This window comes from Grampus griseus, assembly GCF_964374135.1.
Source record: "Grampus griseus genome assembly, chromosome: 17".
Classification (NCBI taxonomy): domain Eukaryota; kingdom Metazoa; phylum Chordata; class Mammalia; order Artiodactyla; family Delphinidae; genus Grampus; species Grampus griseus.
The window spans coordinates 10834148-10860786 of record NC_139011.1 but is presented as its reverse complement, the minus strand read 5'-3'; positions in this window follow the sequence as shown (position 1 = coordinate 10860786).

Sequence of the window (26639 nt, the reverse complement as noted above, 5' to 3'; positions counted from 1 at the left end):
TCTGGATGCGCAGGCTCAGCGGCCAAGGCTCACGGGCCCAGCTGCTCGGCGGCATGTGGGATCTTCCCAGACCGGGGCACGAACCCGTGTCCCCTGCATCGGCAAGCGGACTCTCAACCACTGCACCACCAGGGAAGCCCAATACTACTTAGTTCTATAAGATCAGAAGTAATGTCCCCTCTTTCACTTCTGATTCTCATAATTTGAGTCTTCACTCTTCCTGTTTGATCCAGCTAAAGATTTGTCCATTTTCTTAATGTTTTCAAAGAACCAGCTTTTGCTTTCACTTGATATTCTCTATTGTTTTTCTATTCTCTAATTTCCACTCTAATCTGTATTATTTCCTTCCTTCTGTTTCTTTTAGTTTTACTTTGTTCTTCTTTTTCCAGTGTCTTAATGTGGAAGGCTAGATGATTGATCTGAAATCTTCCTTTTTTAATATAGGGATTTACAGCTATAAATTTCCCTCTATGCACTACTTTAGCTGTATCCCATAAATTTGATATGTTGTGTATTTGTTTTAGTTCATTCAAAGTATTTTCTAACTTCTCTTTTGATTTCCTTTTTAATCCATTGGTTGTTTAGGAATCTGTTGTTTACTTTCCACATATGTGTAAGTTTCTCAAATTTCTTTCCTTTATTTATTTCTAACTTTATTCCATTGTGTTTGAAGAACATACTTTGCATTATTTCTATCATCTTAAATTTATTGAAGTGTTTGTTTTTAAATGGCCTACCATATGACCTATCCTGCACTTGAGAAGAATGTATATTGTGCTGTTGTTGGGTGGAGTGTTCTATAGATGTTTGTCAAGTATGATTGGTTTATTGTGCTGTTCATTTCTTATGTTTCTTTGTTGGTCTTCTGCCTACTTGTTCCATCCATTATGAAGTGAGGTATTGAATGCCCCAACTATTTTTTTTTGAATTGTCTATTTTTTTCATTTCTGTCAGTTTATGCTTCATGTATCTTCGTGCTTTCTTGTTAGATGTATATATGTTTATAACTGTTACATGTTTCTGATAAATCAACACTTTTTTAATTATGAAATATTCTTCTATATCTCCAGTAACATTTTTAAGTCTATTTTGTCTGATTAACACTTGAGCTTTCTTACTGTCACTGTGTGCATGATATATCTTTTTTCCATTCTTTTACTTTCAATCTATTTGTGTCTTTGAATCCAAAGTGTACCTCTTGTAGACAGCATATTATTTGGATTTGGTTAACCCAGTGTGACAATCTCTGCCTTTTGATTGGATTGCTTAATCTATTCATATTTTATATTATTGATATTTTTGGATTTACATCTGACATTTTACTTTGTTTTCTATATGTCTTGTGTCTATTTTATTCATCTATTCCTCCTTTACTGCTTCTTTTTCATTAAGTATTTTTAACATAGCATTTTCATTTCTTTAATAATTTTTCATCATATTTTTGAGAGTTTTTAAATGCTTGCTCTAGGACTTGCTATATACATCTTTTTTTTTTTTTTGCGGTACACGGGCCTCTCACCGCTGTGGCCTCTCCCGTTGCGGAGCACAGGCTCCGGACACGCAGGCTCAGCGGCCATGGCCCACAGGCCCAGCCGCTCCCCAGCATGTGGGATCTTCCTGGACTGGGGCACAAACCCGTGTCCCCTGCATCGGCAGGCGGACTCTCAACCACTGCGCCACCAGGGAAGCCCTGCTATATACATCTTATTTTTTATAAAACTTCAATTTACTTATTTGCAATATGAGAAAATAAATCTTTGCCATATGGACCTAACACTTTTGTTTGTTTGTTTTTGTGGCTGAATGTGAAACCAGTATGTAAAGTGAAAGTACTATAAAGACTGTAACTGAGATGTCCCTTAGGAGCTCTGAGACTTAAGTAAACTTAACTCCTCCACCCTTCTAATATATAAATACAGTTGAATTCAGGGTCTTCCTTATAACTTCCCCCAAATTCTCTTCCTCTTGGTCCCATCAGTCTCCCTTTCCCATGTGCTCAGAATAGTCCCTGGCACATAGCAAGCACTCCATAAATTTTTATCAAATACATAATTGAATCATTTCAAAAGATCTTAAAGATTCCTTCCAACTTTTAATATTCCATCTTTCTTAATGTTTCCCACTCTTATTACCCTCCAAGGGGTAGCAACAAAGAGCCACAGGCTCTGAACTACTCCTTGAACCACAGATTCTGCCCCTCAGGAAAATCATACTTGGGTATGAGAAGCCCTGAAGGATGGGACTCTTGATGGCTGACCCAAAGAGATTGGTCCGTTTATGGAACTCTGTAGCCGCCCTATACATCTCTTAATTGCACATTGAAGGGAGCTTCCAGAGCCTGGACTTCAAGGGCTTAACATGAGCATTTCTCCTTCCTATTCACCCTTCACAGAGACCATAAGAGAGTCTTTGTTCTCCAGGAGAACAGCAGCCACCTGGGGAACAGATACCATCTGCATCTTTTAAGCACTCAGAGGGAACGACTTCCTGCCTGGAAGGGACTCCCCAGACCTGGGCCACTTCACGCCCATTCCTCACAGCCTCTAAAACTAGAACCACTAAGAGTCAATTACAGATAAGTAAACCAACAGACAATTACAGAACGGTGGGATGAATGACGTGCCAGAGGTAGCATGGGGTGCTCTGGGGACAGAGGGGAAAGGTGCTGAGGTAGATGCTCAGTGTTTTGTAAACGGTTTCTCCTCTCTTGCCCAAGGTGACCCATCTGTGGAACAGGAAAATACACTTATTTTTAGACAAGAAAAAAAGTATTTCTTTCCAATCCCTACTACCTTGTCCAGAAGGGTGTGACATGATCAAAAATGGTGAAGTTGCAAATTGGAGATGAGATGACAGGAAAAGGGCCTGGGGAGCTATGGTGTGTGGGGAAGATGGATGAGGTAGAAGAGAGAGAAAGAGACTCAGAGTACATAGCCAAGGGAAGAGATTTTATGGACAGGAGCATTGACTAGTGAAAGAACTGTAACAAATAATTTGGGGTGATGTGCAACGTAACCTAACCTTCCCCTTCATGTCCACAATGAAATAGTCAACTGAACATTAAAAACTCAATAAGGATGGAGTTTATTTGGGGGTGGGGCAGAGTGAAGAACGGTGCTGAGCCCTGCTGAGGTGGTGCAGAGATAAGAGTAGAAGCAAGGATAGGAAAAGAAACAGCATCTGTAGACCTGGTCACATCCAGGTAACCGGACAAATGAAGGGAAGAGCCAGAGGACTGTCCTCCAGCTCTGTGGTTAGATCGGTCCTCACCAAGAGGTGTGCAGTGAAGCCTCAGCAGGAGACTCCTCCCAAAGTTCAGGGTAAGAGACCCAGGAAGGGTTCCAAGAAAGGAGGAAGGATTCAGAAGAGCAGCCTGTGACCTTCCTAGAGAAGGGATGTGTTTTCCTAGAGAAGGGATGTGTTTTGTTCATCTCTGTAACTTTCACACTTAACGAAGTATCATTGCCTGGGCTCAGTGAGTGAATTAATTAATTAATTAATGGATGGATGGATGAGTTTAAAAACCAGTGCCCTACCTGTCCACTGGTTCCAGAATGGTTTCTTGGAAATGGACAGCAACCCAGATTTCTCAGAACAGCAGCCGGCCTGTCTCCCTGGCCTCTTTGGTTTTGGAAATCTTGCCCTTCCTAACTCTCTAAAGTCTGATTTTGCATTCCCCATACACATGGGGGGAGGGGTGTATAAGTTTACTGATCAACGGAAGGGTTTTATTTTCCCACGGGTTCACACACATAACTATGAACCTGAATTCACTCTAGGCAGCTTTTTTTCCTAAGGACTAGGTAATGCCCCACACAATTTTAAACCTGCTTCCTTAGATGTACTGTGAACTCAACCATGCATGCCACTAGCCATGAGACCTTGGGTAGGTCACTTCTCCTCACCATGTTCAGTTTTCTGAAGCAATGTCTTTTGTTGCTCTGGTACTCCACGATCCTGAAACTTAACTGGGTTCTTTCTGTTGTACAAAACTACAGAATCTAATTTATGGTCTGAAGACCCCAGCCGCAAATACAGAAGCCATTTTTTGACCCATAAAATCACTTCACTTCCATACTTTCATACACTGATACTCAAAAGAACAAGTTTCTGTTTGGAAAAGTCTGTTCATTGCCAACTGTAAACCTGGAAAGTAGACAAAGAAGATAATTTACATTAAGGGTTACTTTGAGTCAAGCACTCTGCCAGACAAGCTGGACACATGATTTCATTTAACACCTCCTAACAGTCCTGCCAGATCAGCATGATTGTTCCTATTTTACAAATTGCAGAAACCAAGGCTGTCAGTAGGCAAGAAGCCTACTGACCGTATCCAAAGTCATACAGCTGAAAAGTGCAAGTGGTGTTCAAACCAAGTCCACCTGACACAAAGGTGATGTTCTTGCTACTACAACAGGAAAAAATAAAACGAAGGCTTTTCAGAATGTGATTAGCAATTCGATCAACAACACCCGGTGGGAACCCAGGATGTATCCAATTGTACTTTCACCCTCACCCAGTTCTGCAAGAGGACAATCTGTCTCCTTCTATTTGACCACAGAAATAGAAAAATCAACATTTCCTAATATATGTGTTAGGAGCTGATGATAAGTGATTATGCAACTAATAACATAGATTTCACCTCCCATGTCTCAACTTATTTCATAGTTTGGTTAAAATAAGAGATGTTTCAGAAACATTTTTAAAAATATACATTAATAAGCTCTGATGTTCCTAGAAACAATCAAAACATCTCTTAAGACCTCAATTTAAGAACAAATTAATGCTTTGTGTTTTCCTGATACCTTCCAAGAATCTCTAGATTAAATCTCCTTTGCAGGAGTATCAGCAGCAGTTCCAAGTTCATTTGGCTTTTGGGGAAAAAAAAAAAAAAGCCAATAAAGGAAAATCTTCAAAAATCAAAACCTCTGACCTAGGTACAAGATTCTACAGTTTTCAAAGTCCTGTCAGGCCTATTATCTCATTTGAGTTTCTCCCAACACTCTAGGAGGTAAAATGGTCAGAAATTAATTATGCCTGATATACCTTCATTCAGTCTAATGTATTCATTGAGAGCCTGTTGTGTGCCAGGTTCTTTGTTGAACACTGTAGATACAGTGACCTAAACACACATAATCCCTGCCCCAGGAGCTCCTGGTCTAGTCACTGTACAGACATTACACAAACACAGTCATTACACAAACCTATATATGAATGAGAACTCGCACATTATGAAATTCACCCAGTAACAAAAGCTAGCAGCAGCTAGTAAGCACTGAAGCCATGCCTCAAATCCCCAGTCTTCTCTCTTCAAGAGTAGCATTGACATATATACACTACCAAATGTAAAACAGATAGCTAGTGGGAAGCAGCTGCATCGCACAGGGAGATCAGCTCGGTGTTTTGTGACCACCTAGAGGGTGGGATAGGGAGGGTGGCAGGGAGATGCAAGAGGGAGGGAATACGGGGATATATGTATACATACAGCTGATTCACTTTGTTATACAGCAGAAACTAACACAACATTGTAAAGCAATTTTACTCCAATAAAGATGTTAAAAAGATTTTCGGTTTCACTTACAGGGTCATTTAACCTATCAGAGTCTCGATTTCCTCACCTGTAAAATGAGATGATGATGGTACCTACCTTATCTGTTCATGGAGGGAGTTAAAAGACATAACATATATAAACACAGAGTGAGTGAGCAGTTACTCTTGAGCACAGAGTAAGGGCTCAAGGAATGTCTGTTCCCTTCTTTTGCCCCTACCTTCCTCCTTTTCTTTCAAAGTTCATCTTTGATGAGAAGGCTTTTCTGCCTACTTCATCCCTCACCTACTAGGGTGTCTACACTGAACCATAATAGATGTTGCTACCTATTTCACTCCTATAAGAGTCTTAAAATCAGTTATTTTATTGTTTTCTTATTTTTCTAATTATAAAAGCAATAAACACTCCTTGCAGAAAAATATGTGATAATATTGATGAGGCAAAACAAAAAAAAGGAAGACAGAAATGAAGCAACGGCCTAAAACTCAGCTATAACCACTCTGGGTATATGTATTTTATGCATGTACTTTCAGATATTTCCCTAAGCATATTTTCCTTAAAAATTTTATAACCATTTTACGATATGCTTTTTCCACTAAGTGTTATATCATAAACATCTTTCTATTAAAATAAATGTGCTTTTGCATTATTTATATCAGTCCATTGCATAGATGGGATCTATTCCATTGTATGGATGCATTTTCTTAATCAGTCTTCTACATTTGCATATTTATGTTGCTTACAACCAGTGTTGCAATGAATATCCATCCTCACAGCTTTTTTTTGGATTTTTTGCACATCCTGAGTATTTCCTTAGTATCCACTCATCCCTTTTAACACAAAGCCCTGTCCTGATCATAGTTCCATTAAGTTGGCATCCATCTATGTCTTGTACCACTTACGTTCCTCCTCGGAGTCTACGAGTCTTTAAAATTTGAAATTTCTCATTAAGCTTAGACTGATGAGCCTGTGTATCCCATAGTCTTTCTCTGAGGGTTTAGGGTTGTGTTGTTCCATATGGTAGCCATCAGCCATGTGTGTAACTATTTAAATTTTTAAAAATTAAAGTTAAATTAAAAATTTAGTCACTCAGCCACACTTCTCACATTTCAAACGCTCGAGAGCCACACGTAACTGGCGCTGCCATGTTGGATGGCATAGACAGAGAACATTCCCTTCATCACAGGAAGTTCTACTGAATAGCCCTGGTCTAGTGGGATATGGCTATGAATTTGCTTTGAAACAAAAGGATTGAAGTGGTCACTTTTGTTCTCCCACCCAACTCTCTTCAAGGCAGCCCCCAAGTAAACCTAAGACATAGATCCAAACTTCTATCATCTCTGTTTATAACTCTTTGGTGGGATTCCCCTGCCCTCAGGATAAAGTCCACGGTGTTCCTCACGCCTCTCTCATCTGCTGAATCTTCTACCTCTCCCTCTCCTCCTTCTCCTCCACCCACTCTGAATGGCTGACATTTTCCAGAACATTCCATGCCCTGTCACACTTCTGTGCTGAAGCCAATCATGACCTCTGCTTGGACGATCTTTCCTTTCTTTCTATGCTTAGCTAAATTCCATTTGTCTTTCAAGACTTGGTTTAAGCTTAGGCTTCCTTTGCCACGTCTTTCCAGCTAAAGAAGGTAAAGAAGGCCTTGGGCAGGAGCTCTAGCACTGTGCTCACAAGTTCACACGTTATTGTAAAACTGGCAAAAATAAGATATTTTCACTGAATCATTTAGGAAATGCTTCCCTCCTATTATACTTTCCTTTATGTCAATCACATTGCTGTGGCTGCCAACATTTGAAGAATAGCTTTGGGGAATGTCACTTAATCTGGAAAATGGAGAGACATTTTATATCTATTAAATAAGACAGAAATGAAAGCTTCCTGATGTGAATACATATAAAGGCAGCTTTTGTCATCTTTATATATTAAGTTGTGGAGAGAAAGTGCAGATAGAACATGGAAATACTACTCAGCCACAAAAAAAGAACAAAATAATGCCATCTGCAGCAACATGAATGCAACTAGAGATGATCATACTAAGTGTAAGTAAGTCAGAAGGAGAAAGACAAATACCACATGATATCACCTATATGTGGAAGCTAAAATATGACACAAATGAACATATCTACAAAACAGAAACAGACTCAGAGACATAGAGAACAGACTCGTGGTTGCCAAGGGGGAGGGGGAAAGGGAGAGGGATGGACTGGGAATTTGGGGTTGGTAGATGCAAACTATTACATTCAGAATGGATAAACAACAAGGTCCTACTGTATAGCACAGGGAACTATATCCAATCTCCTGGGATAAACCATAATGAAAAAGAATATTAAAAAAAGAATGTCTCAATGTGTATAACTGAGTCACTTTGCTGTACAGCAGAGACGTGCACAGCATCACAAATCAACTAGACTTCAACTTAAAAAATAAAAAAATAAATTTAAAAATGGAATATGGAATAAAAGCAATATAGAAGATAGATAAAATCAATAGAAATTATTCTGACCTCAAGAAGTAAATTGCCAGGAAAAAAAAGAAAATCAGACCATACCAAAAGTAGTAATTCACTAAGAGAAAGAAAAAATTTGAATCCTCTGAACACGTTGAAAAACTATTTGTTTCTTGCTGATATAACTGACATTGATAAAAGGATAAAAACTCATAATCCACCACCAAACAAGAAATGGAAGACAAATCTGTGAATAATGTCATTAATGAAAAGAGTGTGGCAGGCAGAATAACGTCTCCCTTCCAGCAAAAGATGCCTACTTTCTAATCTAATCTGGAACCCGTGAATATGTTACCTTATATGGCAAAAGGGTCTTTGCAGATGTGGGCACAGACCTTGAGATGGGGTAATTATCCTGGATGATCTGGGTGGGCCCAATCCAATCCCACAGCTTCTTAAAAATGGAAGAAGGCAGAAGAGTAGATCAGAGAGAAATTCAACCACAGAACATCTTGGGCTTTAAAGACAGAGGAAGGGGGTTACCAGCCAGGGAATGTGAGTGGCCTCTGGAAGCTAGAAAAGGCAAGGAAGTGGACTCTCCTCTAGAGCTTCAAAAAACGAATGCAATCCTGCTGACACCTTGATTTTACTCTAGTAATCTCTGTATTGGACTTCTGACCTAAGAACTTTAATAAATTTGTATGGTTTTAAGTCACTAAGTTTATGGTAATTTGTTATAGCTGTGCTAGAAAACTAACAAGCCTTTAAGATTAGACAGTGCACTAGAAATGTCCTGAAATCTGATTGCTCTCATTCATGTATGAAGGAAACTTGATGAAGATTTCCCAAAATCTGATAACAATCCTAAAAATTCACAGGGCATTATTCAAAAGGGACTATGAAGAAAAATGGAAACTTTCCTAAGCTATCATTTTTTTGGCCGTGCCACGTGGCATGTGGGATCTTAGTTCCCTGACCAGGGATCGAACCCACACCCCCAGGGAGTTCCCCCTAATTTTTTTTTTTAAACTTTGTGCAATCATGTTAGAGGAAAGACTGAATTATCTTTCTGTTCTCCTTATAGAGAAATCACAAAACCATTGCCATGTAAAGGTAAACAAAGGGCATATAGCCAAAAAGTTAGGAAAAATATTATAAAGGTGGCTCAGGCACTTAATTAATAAAAACGCAGTTGTCTTCATTTTGAGGTATTTGTGGAATACCTCCATGACGTTGGTTGGGTTCCCCCAGATGCAAAGGCCAAGGCAGGGAAAGTACAAGTAGTTTCTCTGGGAGGGAATACCAGTCCCAGCCCCAGCTTCCTAGGCGCACAACCTGTGCACTCACTCGGGGCCTGTTTCAGAAGGGTCCTGTGCTTGGTTTAATGCTGTGCTGTCAGCATCTTGAAACTCATAATAACTTTTCAACAAGGAGCCCTGCAATTTCAATTTGCATTGGACCCTGCAAATTATGTAGCTGGGCCTGACTAGGAAGCACCTGACTAGGAAGTACCAACAGGAGAGTGAGGACGTGAGAAAGGAAGGCGGCTGATAAAGGTGTATTATAAAGCAAGTTGCTGCCGTGGACAACTGGGTCTTCATACCCCTGGGCAACTCTGGGAGTTTATGTAGAAAATATCTTAGAGTTTTCCCACCCAACAAGGGCTACAGCTAGTAGGCTATATGTTGTTACATCACACACTTCTGAACCCATCCATTAAGTTATATACTCACCAAGAGTCATCAGTATGCTTTTCTCAAACCAGTGCATGTCATTTTCTCCCCTGGGAAGTGGGGATAAGAATATTACACGCTGGCTGTAATGATTAATAAGTGAATTTAGGCCAAGTACTGAACACAGTACCTGTAGTAAAGTTAAGCTAATATCATAATAATATCAGCTAACATCATAGGAGTGTCATTTAATTAAATAATCTGTAAACCTGAGTATATAATCTCAGTATAAAAAAATAATCTGAGTATAAAAAAAATTATTGTTTCCATGAAACCTTTGTTGAATTCTTTAGAAAAATTTGATAAAGTCTTGTCGGTTTTAAAAATGTTTTGTTAAATTAATTATGAGCTAACCAACCATAATATTTGGAAGGGAAAGGATTGTAAAAAGTTAGAGGTGTGAAATCAAATTGCTTCAAAAGTTTCTTTAAGCTCCTCATCTATTTTAGAGAAAATAGAACTAGAAACTGGGTGATGTTGGGTGTCTTTGTGGTTTTTTTCCCAAGAAAGATGAAAACCAATACACAAATGATTGTATCAGAAGATGGGTGAATGAATATACAGACATGAGTTTTAAGTAAAAACAAAAAGTTTTAATAGTACATGTATTTTTTAAAATAATTCCCCTCCTTAAAAATCTTTTTGATTAACTGGTCAAATATAGGTCCTCCTCACGTTAAAGGCAGGACTTCTAATGTAGATGCTCAAACTATTGAATGAATAAACGAACAGTGATGTAGAAATGAATGATGAAATGAATGGCTAAATAAAGTGGCCATTTCTCTCGGTAACTGACCTGTTTTACACGCACACTGCTAATCAGGGGTAAAAATATTTGCCCTTTTGTTACTGGTTTGATGGCTTGTTAGACCCTAGAAGTAAACAAATGTGGGACAGCTTCTTTTGGTTTTCTCTTTCTTTTCAAGTTCCCTAAAGCTCTTCTTTTCTCTGCCATCATTTTCCCATTTTCTTCACCTGCTTGGGTGGATGAAAGAATCTTAGTGAAATAAAAAGCTCAATGAGGTGAAAATACACCTCATAAACACTCCCATTAAGGAGTTGACTGAGGGGCTTGTACTCTTGTCACTTAGATGGCCATATTTTATTCCTCCCAAGGAAACCGGACACCCTTAATCCAAAAAGAATGCAATGAGAATCAAAGAGCAAGAGAGAGGGTCAGGTTGCAATCCTTTTATTTTCCAAAGAGGGTTCGGGGGAAGAGACAGGAAGAAATAACTAACTATTCTAGCTAACTAGCTAGCTATTCTAGAGTCTTCTGAGCACAAAATTTAAATCATTCTAACTTCTGCCTGACTTCTTCAACCTCAGCCTGATGAACAAAGTGAGATTCTGTGTGAAAGGGGAAATCTGGGCAAAATGTAAAATAAAAGAGCTGAAGTATAAATAATAAATTTAGAATATACCTTTACATATAATATGTAGATACGTTGCACGAATGGATGTTGTCTTAATTGGATGAAGCAATGTAAAGAAGGAAAAGAACGTGGGGTGTGGAATTGGACAGAACCAGGTTCAAATCCCGCCTACGTCATTTAGTGACCCTGTGACCCTAAGGCAGGTTATTTAGCCTCTCTGAGACTTGGTTTCCTCATCTATTAAATGAAGATAATACCGATTCGCAAAATTTGCGAGGATTATATAAAAAATACTAAATATAAAATTATCTAGCACAGTGCCAATCTCAAAATAAATCCTATTTATGGATTTAAAGTAAGGGGTTTTACAAACTTATGGTTACCAAAGACGAAAGGTGCGGGGGAGGATACATCAGGAGGTTGGAATTAACATATATACACTACTACATATAAAATAGATAATCAACAAGGACCTACTGTATAGCACAGGGGACTCTACTCCATACTCTGTAATAACCTATATGGGAAAAGAACCTGTAAAAGAATAGATATATGTATATGTATAAATGAGTCACTTTGCCGTACACCTGAAACTAACACAACATTGTAAATCAACTACACTCCAACATAAAATAAAAAATAAATAAATAAATAAAAGCCCTGCTACATAATGTATTTTTTGTGTGTGTTACACGGGCCTCTCACTGTTGTGGCCTCTCCCGTTGCGGAGCACAGGCTCCGGACGCGCTGGCCCAGCGGCCATGGCTCACGGGCCCAGCCGCTCCGCCACATGTGGGATCTTCCCGGACCGGGGCACGAACCTGCATCCCCTGCATCGACAGGCGGACTCTCAACCACTGCACCACCAGGGAAGCCCATGTATATATATTTTTAAATAAATAAAGTAAGGACTTTTATTTCAGTCTGGATGCAAAATCTCACCATCCATATCCTGGGAGTATTAGTAACTTTAGGTAGGTAAGTCTTTACCCTGGCAAGAGGCATTTACTCTCTTCTTTTTAATGAGTATATATGAATTGTGCTAAGCATTTATATTCATCTATTTGTTTAATCGTCTTAACAATATTATGAGGAACCTGAGATCTAGGGCTACTAATTCACTTGTCTAAGGCCACACAGAGAATAAGAGAACATCAGGGACTGACCACAGATCTGTTTGACTTCCCTTACTTTCCTGGATTTTCCAATACTGTATCAAAGAGATTACAATTGCAAATATAAACAAAAGAACCTAATCTTTTCTTTTCCTGATAAGCATTCACAGCTTGCATTGACTCTACTGTGTCTTGATTTGAAGAAAGTCTCTTTGATGTTGTTTATTTGGGGAAATGTACTGCATGTGTTTACTTAATTTAAACTAGGGAGTCCTAAAAAATGTTTATACTCTTGGACCAAGTAATTCTCCTTCTAAGAAACTAGAAGAGAAATGAGAAGATTTCCATAATACAGACATTCATTACACCGTTATTAAAAATTCAAAACCACCCAGATGTCCAACTAGAGAGGAGAGTCAAATTAACTCTGGCAGACCTACTTGAAGGAATATTACCTAGTGATTAAAATAACAGTTTCAAAGAATTTTAAGGACATCAAAAATTTTTTAAATGCTTCTGAAATAATGTAAATGTTAAGAGGCAATATACCCTAAGAGTTAAGCACTTTAGCCCTTGTATTAGTTTTCCAGGGCTGCCAAACAAATACCGCAGACTGGGTAGCTTAAACAATAGAAATTTACTTTCTCACAATTCTGGAGGCAACTTCTTAACACTTCTGAAAGTCTGATATCAAGGTGCTGGCAGGGTTTTCTTTTGAGACCTCTTTTCTTGTCTTATAGATGGCCATCCTCTCTCTGTGTCTGCACACAGTCTTCGCTCTGTGTCCTAATCTCATTTTCTTACAAGGGCAGCAGTCACATTGGATTAGGACCCACCCCAATGCCTCCCTTTAACCTTAATTACCTCTTTAGAAGCCCCATCTCTGAATACAGTCACATTCTGAGGACTTCAGCATGTGAATTTGGGAAGGGGTGGGGAGGATATGTGAACACAATTCAATCCATAAATGTCCTGGAATCAAACAGACCTGCATTAACATTCTGGCTCACCTACTAAAACTAAATTTCGAACAAACTATCCTCTCTGAGTGTCAGTTCTCTAATCTCTAAAATAATAATAATAATCGTGTCTGTCCCGTAGAGTTTTTGTAAGGGCTAAAAGAAATGCACATTTAAAAAAATTAACACAGCGTCTGACCTGTGCTCAAAACATAGTAAGTGGTAGCAAGTATAACTACTGACTGAAAAAAGGAGGATGCAAAACTATACAAAATTGATCTCCCCTATGGTGAAATACATCAAAAAAAAAAAAAAGAAACTATGATAAATCTTTAAATTTTTCTATTGGTAACATATATCAAGCAATTTTTCTCAATAGTTTTCTATAATTAAAAATACAGAGAATAGGGGCTTCCCTGGTGGCGCAGTGGTTGAGAGTCCACCTGCCGAGGCAGGGGACACCGGTTCGTGCCCCAGTCCGGGAAGATCCCACGTGCTGTGGAGCGGCTGGGCCCACGAGCCATGGCCGCTGAGCCTGCGTGTCCGGAGCCTGTGCTCCACAATGGGAGAGGCCACAACAGTGAGAGGCTTGCGTACCGCAAAAAAAAAAAAAAAAAAATACAGAGAATAAACTAGTGGTTACCAGTTGGGAGAGGGGTGGGGGCAGAGGCAAGATGGGGGAAGGAGATTAACAGGTACAAACTACTAAGTATAAAATAGATACAAGGATGTAATGTACAGCAGAGAGAATATAATCAATATTTTATAACTTTAAAAGAAGTATAAACTATAAAAATATTGAATCACTATGCTGTACACCTAATATAACATTGTAAATTAACTATACTTCAATAATAAATGTTAAGAAACATTTATCAAATTAGAAAATTATCACCTTAATTTCATCAGGTATACTAGAAGTTAGAGGTGAACAGGTCAATCAATATGACTTCATAAAAATTTCAAATTCCTGCACCACAAAAATCATTGTGAATAAAAACAAAACCATAGTTTTCTGGGGAAATATTGGAAATACATAGGTATTATTAATTTGTTTAACAAATTGCCCCAAACTTAGTGGCTTAAAACAAGCATTAATTATCTCACAGTTTCTGTGGGTCAGGAGTTTGGGAGCCCCTTAGCTGGATGGGCCTGGCTCAGGGTCTTGTATGAGTCTGCAGTCAGACTGCCAGCTGGGGCTGCTATCATCTGAAGGCTTGACTAGGGCTGCAGGATCCTCTTCCAACATGGCGCCCTCACATGAGGGGCAACTGGTGCTTGCTGTCAGCTGGGTGCCAGAGTTTTCCCCCATGTTGCTTCTCATTTTCCATGGCCTCTGCCCATGACCTCTCCTTTAGGACCACCTGGACTTCTTTACATGGCTGCTGGGCTCCAATCCAGAAAGAGGTAGAAAGTATGCCAGTGAGTGAAAAAGAGCACCCAAGAGAGAAGCCTTAGTCTTTTCATAACCTAACATCAGAAGTGAGATCTGGGCTTCCCTGGTGGCGCAGTGGTTGAGAATCTGCCTGCTAATGCAGGGGACACGGGTTCGAGCCCTGGTCTGGGAGGATCCCACATGCCGCGGAGCAACTAGGCCCGTGAGCCACAGCTGCTGAGCCTGTGTGTCTGGAGCCTGTGCTCTGCAACAAGAGGCCGCCATCGTGAGAGGCCTGTGCACTGCAATGAAGAATGACCCCCACTTGCCACAACTAGAGAAAGCCATCACACAGAAATGAAGACCCAACACAGCCAAAAACAAATAAATAACTTAATAAACTCCTACCCCCAACATCTTCTTTAAAAAAAAAAAAAAAAAAAGAAGTGAGATCCCATCACTTTTGCTGGGCTGTGTTCACAGCAAGTGAGTCAAAAAGTCCAGCCTAGACTCAGGAGAAGTGGATCACACAAGGGCATGAAGATGAGGAGGAGCAGATCACCTTAAAGGCTGCCCACCACAATGTATGATTAAAAATCAATAGAAACTGGGCTTCCCTGGTGGCGCAGTGGTTGAGAGTCCGCCTGCCGATGCAGGGGACGCGGGTTCGTGCTCCGGTCCGGGTAGATCCCACATGCCGCGGAGCGGCTGGGCCCGTGAGCCATGGCCGCTGAGCCTGCGCGTCCGGAACCTGTACTCCGCAACGGGAGAGGCCACAACAGTGAGAGGCCCGCATTCCGCAAAAAAAAAAAAAAAAAAAATCAATAGAAACTACTAGATATAAAATCCAACAGAAAAGTAGAGTTGAAGTCACTTTAGAAAAAAATACATGGGAATGGTTAATACACATAAAACAATACTCAATCTCACTCATGCATAAAAAAGTGCTTGTTAAAACAATGAAATACCAGTTTTCGCATCATACCAGAGAATATTTTAAAAATCTGATAGTACCCCGTGTTGATGAGTATGTCGAAAACTGCTATTCACTGCTAGAGGCACTATGCTTGTAGGACAATTTAGCAATAGTTCTCCAAAAAGGCTACTCCACAATACCATTCAACCCAGTAACTAGATTTTCTGAAATTTTTTGTGCAGATATATATGTAAATATATATATATTGATTTTCATTGATGCAGTGCATTTAATTGAAAATTACTGAAAATAATGGACTAAATAAATTACGGAAAGCTAGGCAGCTGTTAAAAAAAGAATGAGGCAGATTTCTATATGCTGATAGTAAAGAGCTCTTTGTTATTTTACTCAATGAAGCCCAGGGGAACAGAGGAGTATTTATAATATGATTGCTTTGGGAAAGAAAACATACACACACTTATATATACATAAAACTTTCTGAAAAACAGCTAAGAAAAATTTAATCGCAGTTGTTTCTGGGGAAAAGGATAGTATATTTTACACTGGTCAAAGTTTTTAACCAAATGTACTTGATTATAATTTAAAATATTAGATGTGAAAATAACAAAACCTTAACGAAAGGTCATGTACTAAAACACCACCAGACTGACAGGGAGTGTGATTTGCCAGGAGAGTTTCAGGTGAGGCTCAGGCAAAAGCGAAGAAAGGAAAGGAACTCTGATGTATTCATCACCCGCAAAGCTCCAGGCACTTTGATTTAAGTCATCCCTCACCACCTACACTATGCTTTAGCCATATAGAATGACCAGCTGCCTTCTGAACACACTGCAAAATGCCCTTCCCTGTCATGAGTTAGGTCCTGGACCTGTACTGCCCTCCCTAGCCTCCTCTACCTGCTGAAGTCAAAGAGGATGCTGTAAATGTCTACCCTGAAATTACAACTTGTAGTTTATCCTCCTTTAGGAAAAAAAAAAAAAAATTATAGTTTTTAAAATGCTCAAAAAAAATTTTTTTAAGGAAAAAAAATGCTCTTTCTGAATTCTAAAACAGCCTGGGGACTTCCCTGGCCTGGTGGTCCAGTGGTTAGGACTCTGCGCTTTCACTGCTGAGGGCCTGGGTACAACCCCTGGTCAGGGAACTAAGATCCTGTAAGCTGCTCAGCATGGCCAAAAAGAATAAAATAAAAAAATAAACCAGGCTGGGTGAGCCCCTGCTTAGCCGCCATGCCTCCAACACACCCTCTGAGGGCCTTGGCTCTCCATGGACCAGAGCATGGACAGGGTACCAAAACTCCCTGCACCCCGGGAAAAAAAGCACTCTCTCTATCCCTCAGTGGGCAGTCACTGTGGTTCTACCTGCCTGTCTTGTGAGTTGGGTCAGCCTCAGTCTTTCGGGGCTGAGATCCTGCTTATGGGTCTGTGAGGCTGGCAACACCTCCAGTTCTTCTAAAGAGTGTCAGCAGCTTGCATTTCCTCATCAGTTGACGGTGATGAGCACACAGTGTGCCTTCAATAAAAGCTTGTTGAAAAGCGATGGGACGGAGCTGATGTGAATAACATCACCTCTGCACGGATCCCATCCAAACCAACACTGCCGGTCAGCCTAGGAGGAGAAACGATGGGAACAAGGGCATCATTTCTGAGGAGTTCCTTGGGAAGAAGTTGTTAGTTCCTCCCTCTGCAATTCTCATCGGCCCTCTCCTCACTTCCTTGATACGGAAGATTATAGGGTAATACGCACATTCAGACTTAAGGTATACCCCCTTGTTCCTTAGCCCCCTCTTCACTAACCTGGGCTGTCTCCTTTATCCTCCCCAGAGTCAAAACTCAGGGGGTGCTTCAGATGCAGGGCATGGAGGTTAAGATGCCAAGATTCACTGTGCATATGTTGAATTGCAATACCCATTGGACGCGCCAGGTGAAGGTAGAAGGGCATTTGGGGCAAGAGGGACCGTGTAGACAAAAGCAGGGCAGGCGAGAAGGCACCCACAGAGATATGGGTGGCTACAGCCTCAGGGGAAGGGAGCAGAGCCTGGATTAGAGCAGAGACGGCCACTGAAGCCATTGGCCTCCGTTTTATAACAGCAGAAACGGCAGCAAGAACCGCAGCGGTTCAGCAAAGCCAAGAAGCGGGAGTCAGATCTGAAATGGAGGCCTTCACTCACCCCACGCCCGCCCATCTTCTCCACCACCAGGGACAAAGGGCCACTTTGAATCTGTGCCTCGCTATTTTAAGAACCAAAGATTTTCATTTGGCAGGCGCTGTTCACGCAACACAAACTCTCTTTCCTCTGACATAAATTCTTTCTTTAAGAAGAAAAAGAAGAAAGACTCCATCATCACAGCCCACGGGTCCAAACAATGGCGAGAGCGTGGCTGCCAGGGCTCCGTGAAGGAAGCCTGTGTGCCTGGGCGGCCGCCCTCCCAATCTTTTATCTCCTGCCTGCGCCAGGGCTCCTGTTTGTCCTGGGTGTTTTGACGACTTCTCTCCTTCAGCTGCTTTGACAGAATTTGCCGGCTGCCGGCTGATGCAAAACAACCCTCTTCTTGTGCCTCGGCCGCTCTGTCTTCTCTCCAGGCCACAGGGGAGAAAACGTGTCTTTGTGGCTTCCCTTCAATAGCTTTCTGAATCCAAACCCCTCGTGGGCTCTGGCAGGAGGAGCCCGTGAGGCTGTGAATAGATGGTGTTGTCTGCTGCTCTTTGCAAAGCCGGCCTCTGGGCATCAAGAAATGCATCCACCGCCCAGACCTGGTAGTCTGGGGACAGATTCATGGGCGAGCTGGCAAGATGCCCTAGCCCATGGAGAATTATTATTGCTCGTCTGTGTACAGCTCATTCAAGTCCATCTACAAAATGCCTTCAGAACTGCTGGCTCATTGGATTAACATTTACTGTGGACCTACTCTGTGCCTAGCACAGCCCTTACCATCTACTATCTCCCTGTGCCTGTAATTAGGCTCCACTATGGGTACCATAATAGTATCTTCATTTTATAGTTGAGGAAACCAAGTCTCAAAGGAGTAAGGTGACAAAAAGTGACAAGGATCCAGCCGGAGGTACCAATGCTTCAGATATGCTCAGGGTCCCCTAAAAAGCATCTGATTTTCTGCTAAGCAACAGAGAGGGAGTATAACTCCCACCAGCCTAGATGCTGGGTACCATGCTCCTCTCCCCACATGAAGGGCAAAGGGGGAAATAACTGATTCTCCTTTCGCTCACCCCACATTCCTCCTTCCCACACTCCACAAAGTCTCCTTCAAATAAAGAATGGAGCCTGCCACCAGGCTAACAGGTCAAGGTGACTTTCTTCACTATAACATTCTGAACCTAAGCGTCCCTGATGTGTTCACTGTGCCTTTGCTGGACACTGTAAGGTGGCCTAGGATGTTCCTCAGGCTCAAGTAGCAAAGCTCAAAAGACTTGACTCTGGGGCTTCCCTGGTGGCACAGTGGTTGGGAGTCCGCCTGCCGACACAGGGGACACAGGTTCGTGCCCCGGTCCGGGAAGATCCCACATGCCGCGGGGCGGCTGGGCCCGTGAGCCGTGGCCGCTGAGCCTGCGCGTCCGGAGCCTGTGCTCCGCAACGGGAGAGGCCACAACAGTGAGAGGCCCGCGTACCGCAAAAAAAAACAAAAAAAAAAAGACTTGACTCTGGAACTATGAGCTAAGGGACCTTCAGCAAGTCACTTCTCTGGGCCTCATTTTTCCTCTGGTAAAATGGGGGCACTGATCATACCACACAGAGTGTTGAAAGGGTTAAATGAAAGGAAAAAAATGGCTGTGGAAGGACAAAGCAATAATACTAGTTAAACTATAGCAGCAGCAGCTGTATAAATACCAGTACTAGGGATAGTAGCAGTGGTAGTAACAGTAATCTTACTACAGCCCTGGAGGCCTGAATATCAATGTCAATCCTCCATTTTGATCAATCATAAAGCAGCGTTTCATGTGCGCTTACCAGAAACAATGACTTATTCCAGAAACTCTCATAGCTTCCTCATCTGCAAAATGACTAGTGCTGGCATATGGGAGAGGTGGTCTAGTTGATATCTACCAGTTAGTACAGAGTATGCAATCTGACTACCAATGGGACAGATTGATCCCATAGATATGTTTTATTTGGAACCCAGTTTTTTTGTTTTTTTTTAAGTGAGCCTGAATTTTAAAATTGGAAGTTCTGACCACACTGAGCCTATATTTGTACAAGAGAGAAATCAGGTAGAACGGATAAAGCATTCCTCCTTATACAGGGCAAGCAGGCTCCAGTTCACCATGGTCCCCACCACTCCCTACTGCCTCATCAACACTCAATGTCATTACCATTTGTTATTGTGATTATGTTGCTGTTGTCCTTGTAGTAAGTATCCTGTCCATGTGTATTAGGGTAACACTAGCTGCTGTAATTAATGAACCCCCAAATATCCATGACTTAATGCAATAAAAGTTTATTTCATGGTCTGGTAACAGTTGATGATGATGGCTTTCCTCTAGGTGGTGATTAAGGACCCAAGCTCCTTCCATCTTGTGATTCTGCCATTCCCTCTGGCTTTGGTATTTGACATTCATCCAGAAAACGAGGAGAGAGAGAGAGAGTAGGAAAAAACCAATCTGGTTCTTAAAAGCTCAGGCACAGAGGGGACATATATCACTTCCCACACACCTCATTGGTCAGAACTAGTCACATGGCCCCACTAGATGCTAGGTGGGCAGGGAAATATAAATTCCATCTGGAAAACCATCTCTGACAATAACTCGAGTATGGAAGAGGTAGCACTTACTTTTTGTTGCCATCAGTCTCTGCCACATCTTAGCTCTAGGAAAAGTGGGGGAAATAAGATACAGACTAAGAGCTATAGGATTTTTCTTACACTCACTTATTGTGCTCATTTATATTCCATCCCTTATGGGTACTTTAGTTTTCAATGCCTGAACTGCAAGTCCAGAAACAGAGCAGATTCTGATTCCATAGCCTGGGTCTGAGCCTCAGATTCTGCATTTGTAAAAGTTCCCAGGTGATGTCACAATGCCAATCTGTGGAGCATGATTTCAGTAGCAAGACTCTAGCATGCTATCCTTCCTAGACCACCTGCCTCTCCTCTCAAACTCCAACCCCCTCCTATACAAGCTCCTGTATCTCTCTCTCTACCTCTGTCACACTTCAATGAAATTATAAGTCTGAAATGATGTTTATTAGTCTGTCTTCCCTAGTAGACTATGAAACCCTCTAGAGCAAAGACTGTATTACTCATGCTCAGTACATGTTTGCTTGGAAGAATGCATGAACTTTTACTGAGAACCCAGCTATATTGTAGGCATACAATGTTGCATATTCCAGGATACGTGGCAAACGAAAGGAACAGATTCTTAGTATTTCTCGTGTACCCACCATGGTGAAACATGAGCCATAACGTGGCAGAAACACTCTGGCCTCAAGGGGCTTTGTATCTAGTTGAGGTAATGAGACTTAGGATGGGACTTGGGCCAAAAGAAAATCGAGGAAGAACAGTCAAGGCTCAGCTTGCATGCTGCTCACTCAGGGAATCTGGAGAAGGGAGAATGAGAGGGAATTCATTGCTCTTTTATACACAGAATCAGCCATGTGTTTGCACTGGTGCAGTCAGAATCCTCCTGTGTTATGGGCTGGATTTAGTCACCCCACCATTCATATGTTGAATTCCTAACCCCTAGTACCTTAGAATGCAACCATATTTGGAGATGGGGTCTTAAAAGAGGTAATTAAACTAAAATGATTAGGGTGGCCCCTAATCCACTAAGATTGCTGTCCTTAAAGGAGTTTAGGACACAGACATACATAGAGGGGAAACCACGTGAGGACAGAGGGAGAAGATGGCCATCTACAAGCCAAGGAGAGGGGCCTCAGAAGAAACCAACCCTGCCGACGCCTTGATCTTGGACTTCTACCTGCAGAGCTGTGAAGAAAACATGTTTTGCTTTCTCAGCCACCCAGTCCGTGGTACCTTGTTACAGCAGCCCTAGTAAAATAATACACCTTGTCTATTAACTTCTTTGCCACTCAGGGTCCTTTCAAAGCTGGAGAAGGAGGTAGAAGGTGGATATCTGTTGAACGCCTCTGGTGTGATGTGTTAGGCAACACTCCTCATCACAGCCACGTAGGATAGAGACTCCCCTGGCGGTCCAGTGGTTAGAACCCCGCCCTTCCACTGCAGGGGGCATGGGTTCAATCCCTGGTTGGGGAACTAAGATCCCCCAAGCACAGCATAGCCAATAAAAAAAGAAAATAAAAAAAATTTTAATATAGGATAAATAGCTATATTTTCTGCTTTTTGTAGATAGAGGAAAGTGAGGGTCAGAGAGATGAAGAACTTTTCCTCTTTCACAGAGAGAAGTCAAGGAAGCCAGGTTTATACCACCTCCATTGACCGCAGACGCTAAGCTCCCTAGGCTTCACCACGCTGCTTCTCTCAACATCAGTCCATGGACCTGTTGAGAACATCAAAAGGTAGACTGTGTACAGGAGCCATGGAAAGTATTTTTAAACACTGTGCATCTGAGTAGCATTGCAGTTACTAAAACGAATCCGACGCCATTCCTGAACAAAGGGAATGTAAGAAAGTATTGGGGCTCAGGCCTCAATACCCACATTTCGAACATTTCAACACTACACAGCCGACAACGATAGCGAATTCTACTCGTGTTCCTAATCTTTCCACTCAAGTTGGCTTTGTAAGTCGTTGGCTTTATGAAAATTGAGTGAGAGAGTGTTCAATACAATGTTGGATTCATTGGGGAGAAAAAAAGCAAAAGAAAACCCTCGGTTCTTCAATGCCAGGAGCTTACAAAGACATATAAACCATGAGGAATTCCAAGGACTTACTCAGAAGCCGCTCTGCAAATGCATTTCTTGAACAAAGGGCCAATGTTCCTTTCAGGGAAGAGTGTGGTACCGGTTTCCGGCATTTTTCTTTAAGTCATTAGGACCATGCCAACAAACAAACATATACTTCTCCTGGGAGAAAGACTCTCATTCAATGCAGCTTACAAGAGTGTGATTATTGGGGAAGGGGTGCTTCATGGCACGTGCCTCGCCAGCCGGCCCCCGAATGTACAGATCTGCTTAAAGGGCTTTATTGATGGTAGCCACAGACAGATCGGGGCTTGTGGAGAGAACTGACATCCCATGGATACTGACAGATCAGCACCATCCTGCTGAGCACACAGTTCCGCCAGAAAGAGCTGAAAAGTCTGCCTCAGTCCTCAGGAAACTTGTTTCCTGAACATGCGAAAATATAGAAATAATAAACTCGTGTCTAACAGGTTTGCAATTTCCTTTGCAATGACAGTTCAAGGGTTTTAAAGTACCTGGAATGATACAAAATTGAATGACGTAAAGTGACATGATGATTGAATTCTTAACCAAATGCAAATTTCAGCTTTTCATGAACCGCAAATATTGTGGGGTGACTCTGAAAACACACAAGCATGGGATTAAGAAGGGCGATAGTTCAGGCTCCAGCTCTGCTACCTGCTAGTTATATGACCTTCGGTTATACCTTAACCTCTCTCAGCTTTAGTATCTTTATCTCTAAAGGATGATAATACTACCTCCTAGGAACTATGGGAAGATGAAATTAGATTACACAGCATGTTGAGACAGCGCCTAGCGTGAGAATAAACTCTTAAAATACATGACCATTTCTTCCGTTCCTTCGAGCAACTGGTTTCAAATACACAGCGTGTTTAAAGTACACCGAAGATTAAAGCACTACAACTAGTCGTATTAGTTAGTGAGGGGGTGGGTTCTTCTACTCCAGCAGTTAGGGACGGATGGGTTTTCTACTCACCCATACCTTGACCTCTATATTCATTCATTTAGTCAAGCAACACTCATCGAGCACCCACTGTGTGCTATACTAGCTTGCTGGAACGGGGAGGGCCACAGGGATGAACAAGACAGCCTCTGGGGGCTCAGACTCTGAAGGGGGTGATAAATGTGTGCAACACACCATACAACAGGCAGAAGAAAGCAGAGTTAAAATGGAAGAGTAAGCATTATGCAAAGAGAATCTGATGGATTCCACCTGAAGGCCAGCCACGCGTACACAGTATACCACTGTAGACTGCAAGCTTTATGAAGATTAGGGCTTTGTTTCGTGTTTTGTGTGCTAGTACTTAGTACATTGCCTAATACTCAAGTAGGTACTCTAAAAACAAAAAGGCTGTGGAATAAGTGAATTGATGACTACCTTAATCCACTTTGACCAGAAGACCCTAGAGGTAGAGAACTGCTGCAGTCTGGAACAGAGGATGCAAGAGCAGGGTATTTTGGTGGGAACCTCCAGATGCAGAGAGTCATCAGGCACCTCCATCAGGGAGGGGTGGTACTCAAGACACAAGTCTGGGCTGGAGGTACAGATCTGGGGTCACCTAAAGATGGGGACTAAAGCCAAGAGAGGCAAGTACCCAGAAAGGAAAGGGGATGCTGAGAGCCAGTACAGGAGTCAAAAGAGAACAGCTTTTAGGAGGAGTTTGAGAAGACCTCTCAGAACAGAAAGCTCCGTCATTGGTGAGTCAGGATATAAACGAGGAGGGAAAGGCTTATCAACCACTGGTCAGGAAATGCCAGCGGGAAAGGCAGCCCAGGGGGAGCATATGTTCCCTGGGCTCCCAGGCCCTGGTGGAAAATGTTATCTTCATATGACCACGCACTCTCACGGACCCTTCTCCCACCCCAGCCCTTCCTCAGCTATTTGTGTTGATGCTGTGGTTTTCCTTTCTGACCCTTCTTATTGAAACTTTGGAAGAAAAGGGGAAGAAAGCCAGGAAGTCACAGAGGGACTCGGGTTGGTGGAGGGTAGAGGCCTTGACCCTAGGGGGTCTCTAGGGAGGCAGCATGAGGCCATAGGAAGACCATAGGTTCTTCAGCCTCTCGCTTCATAGTGACATCAGCAATTCTGTATCTTTTCTGTGCCTCCGCTTCTGCGTCAAATGGGCACACACACACACATACTTCACAGTGTTCTCTAGACAATGCAATAAAATTACGAACATGAAAAGCTTTCACATCATGTCTGGTACATAATAGGTACCCAATAAAGGCGAGCTTCCTTTCTCTTGGTCAAGCCTTACAACTGCTCCACGTCTCCAATCTTTTAGAAAATAGAATTAAACTAAGTGCTACCTGTCTCACATGATTGTTCTGAGGATCCAGATCAAAGGTGCCGGGTGTTTTATAATACAGGTGTCTTTCACCCCTGGGTATGCTATGTCCCTGCCTGGTTCTCCTATTGGAGAAGCTAGATATAAGCAAAAGAGTTCGTATGCTAGAACTCACATGTACCTGAGAGAGAGACATTTAAACAAGCGCATGAATGAATGGATGATGGAAGGATGGGAGGATGACGGGATGGATGGAGGGGTCTGAGTTAATTCTTACAGAATCTTCCAGATTCATGCTGTTTCAACTTCTGAACGGTCTCCTGAGAAAGAGGGGTCACAGAGATCATCTCTCGGGTGCCAGGACTATGAAAAGACTTTCCCCTTATTTTGTGTACCAGCAAGCTAGCCATTCTTCATCAAGTCTTGTTTAGAAATGGTTGTGCAGCCTGAGAAAATTGGGTTCAACTTGCATGTAGAATTTTGGTAATGGAGTTGTATAAACATAGCTCTTTATTAATCTAAATTACTGGCCTTCAGGGTGAGTTTATTTTATTTGCACACATGATCTTCAGTCCCTGGGAACCCTGAAGGACAACTGTGTTCCAGTGAGAACAAGCCTTTTGTGAACCACTTAGAAATGGACCCTCAGGAGGTGCTACATAAACAAAATGTAATGAATTGTTCCCTCTGTCGAAAACGAACAATTCATAATGTGCCCTTGAATGGAACCAACTGGTCCTCTTGTCAAACACTCTGTACTTTGATGTCCATTTCATTGGTTAGGGGAAAAAAAGAAGAAAGTAACAGTCCTTTTTAATAATTTTTTTCAGAGTAAAAAGAGAATAAAGTATCAGTTACCAAGACATAAGCATCCATCCTAGCTGAGAGAGAAGTCTGGCTATATAAATCAGACTTCCTTAACTGAGAAAAACTTGGATAATGCAATTAAAATATTTTTTACCAGTGTTGGAAAAACAAACTAAATAAAACAACAACAGTATGCTTAAGTGACAAGTGGGTGCAGTGGAAACAACAGCAATAGTAATTACTAACATTTCTCTTACCAGGTACTGTACTTTTATACTTTACAGATGCAGTATTTAGCAATATAGTCTATACCACAAACCTACAGGTACACGCTACTATTATCCCCGTTTCATAGGTGAGAAAACTGAGGCAGAAAGAGATTAAGTGACTTATCTAACATCACGCAGATAAATACAGAGCAGAAACAAATATTCAAACTCTGGGCTGAGGAATCATTCTTGAATCACTGTGCTATAAAGAATACCAAACGAGGAATGATGAAATATCTTTTTTTTTTTTTTTTGCGGTACGCGGGCCTCTCACTGTTGTGGCCTCTCCCGCTGCGGAGCACAGGCTCTGGACGCGCAGGCTCAGAGGCCATGGCTCACGGGCCCAGCCGCTCCGCGGCACGTGGGATCCTCCCGGACCGGGGCACGAATCCGTGTCCCCTGCATCGGCAGGCGGACTCCCAACCACTGAGCCACCAGGGAAGCCCTGAAATATCTTTTTAGTCCAGATTCTGCCATTAACTCCCCATTCGGTTGCGGGCAATTGAAACCCACTTTAGCTAATTTAAGGAAGGAAGAGGAGGAGAAAGAGGAGGATGAAATATCAGGAAGGATTCACTCCAAGATATTTAGGCAGCTCACAGTAATGGACAAATGGGAAGAGGCTGGAAAGCCAGGCTTGGAAACAGAACTTGCATCAGGACAGGAATCAGCATGGCATTTATGGTCTGGTGGAAAAGATACTAAACTATCACGCTCAGGTACCACCAAGAAAACAAACGAGCCCTCAAAGTCTGCTCCATTCTTACGTCATTCTTTAAGACTTAAAGTCCCGGGCTTCCCTGCTGGCGCAGCGGTTGAGAGTCCGCCTGCCGATGCAGGGGACACGGGTTCGTGCCCCGGTCCGGGAGGACCCCACATACCGCGGAGCGGCTGGGCCCGTGAGCCATGGCCGCTGAGCCTGCGCGT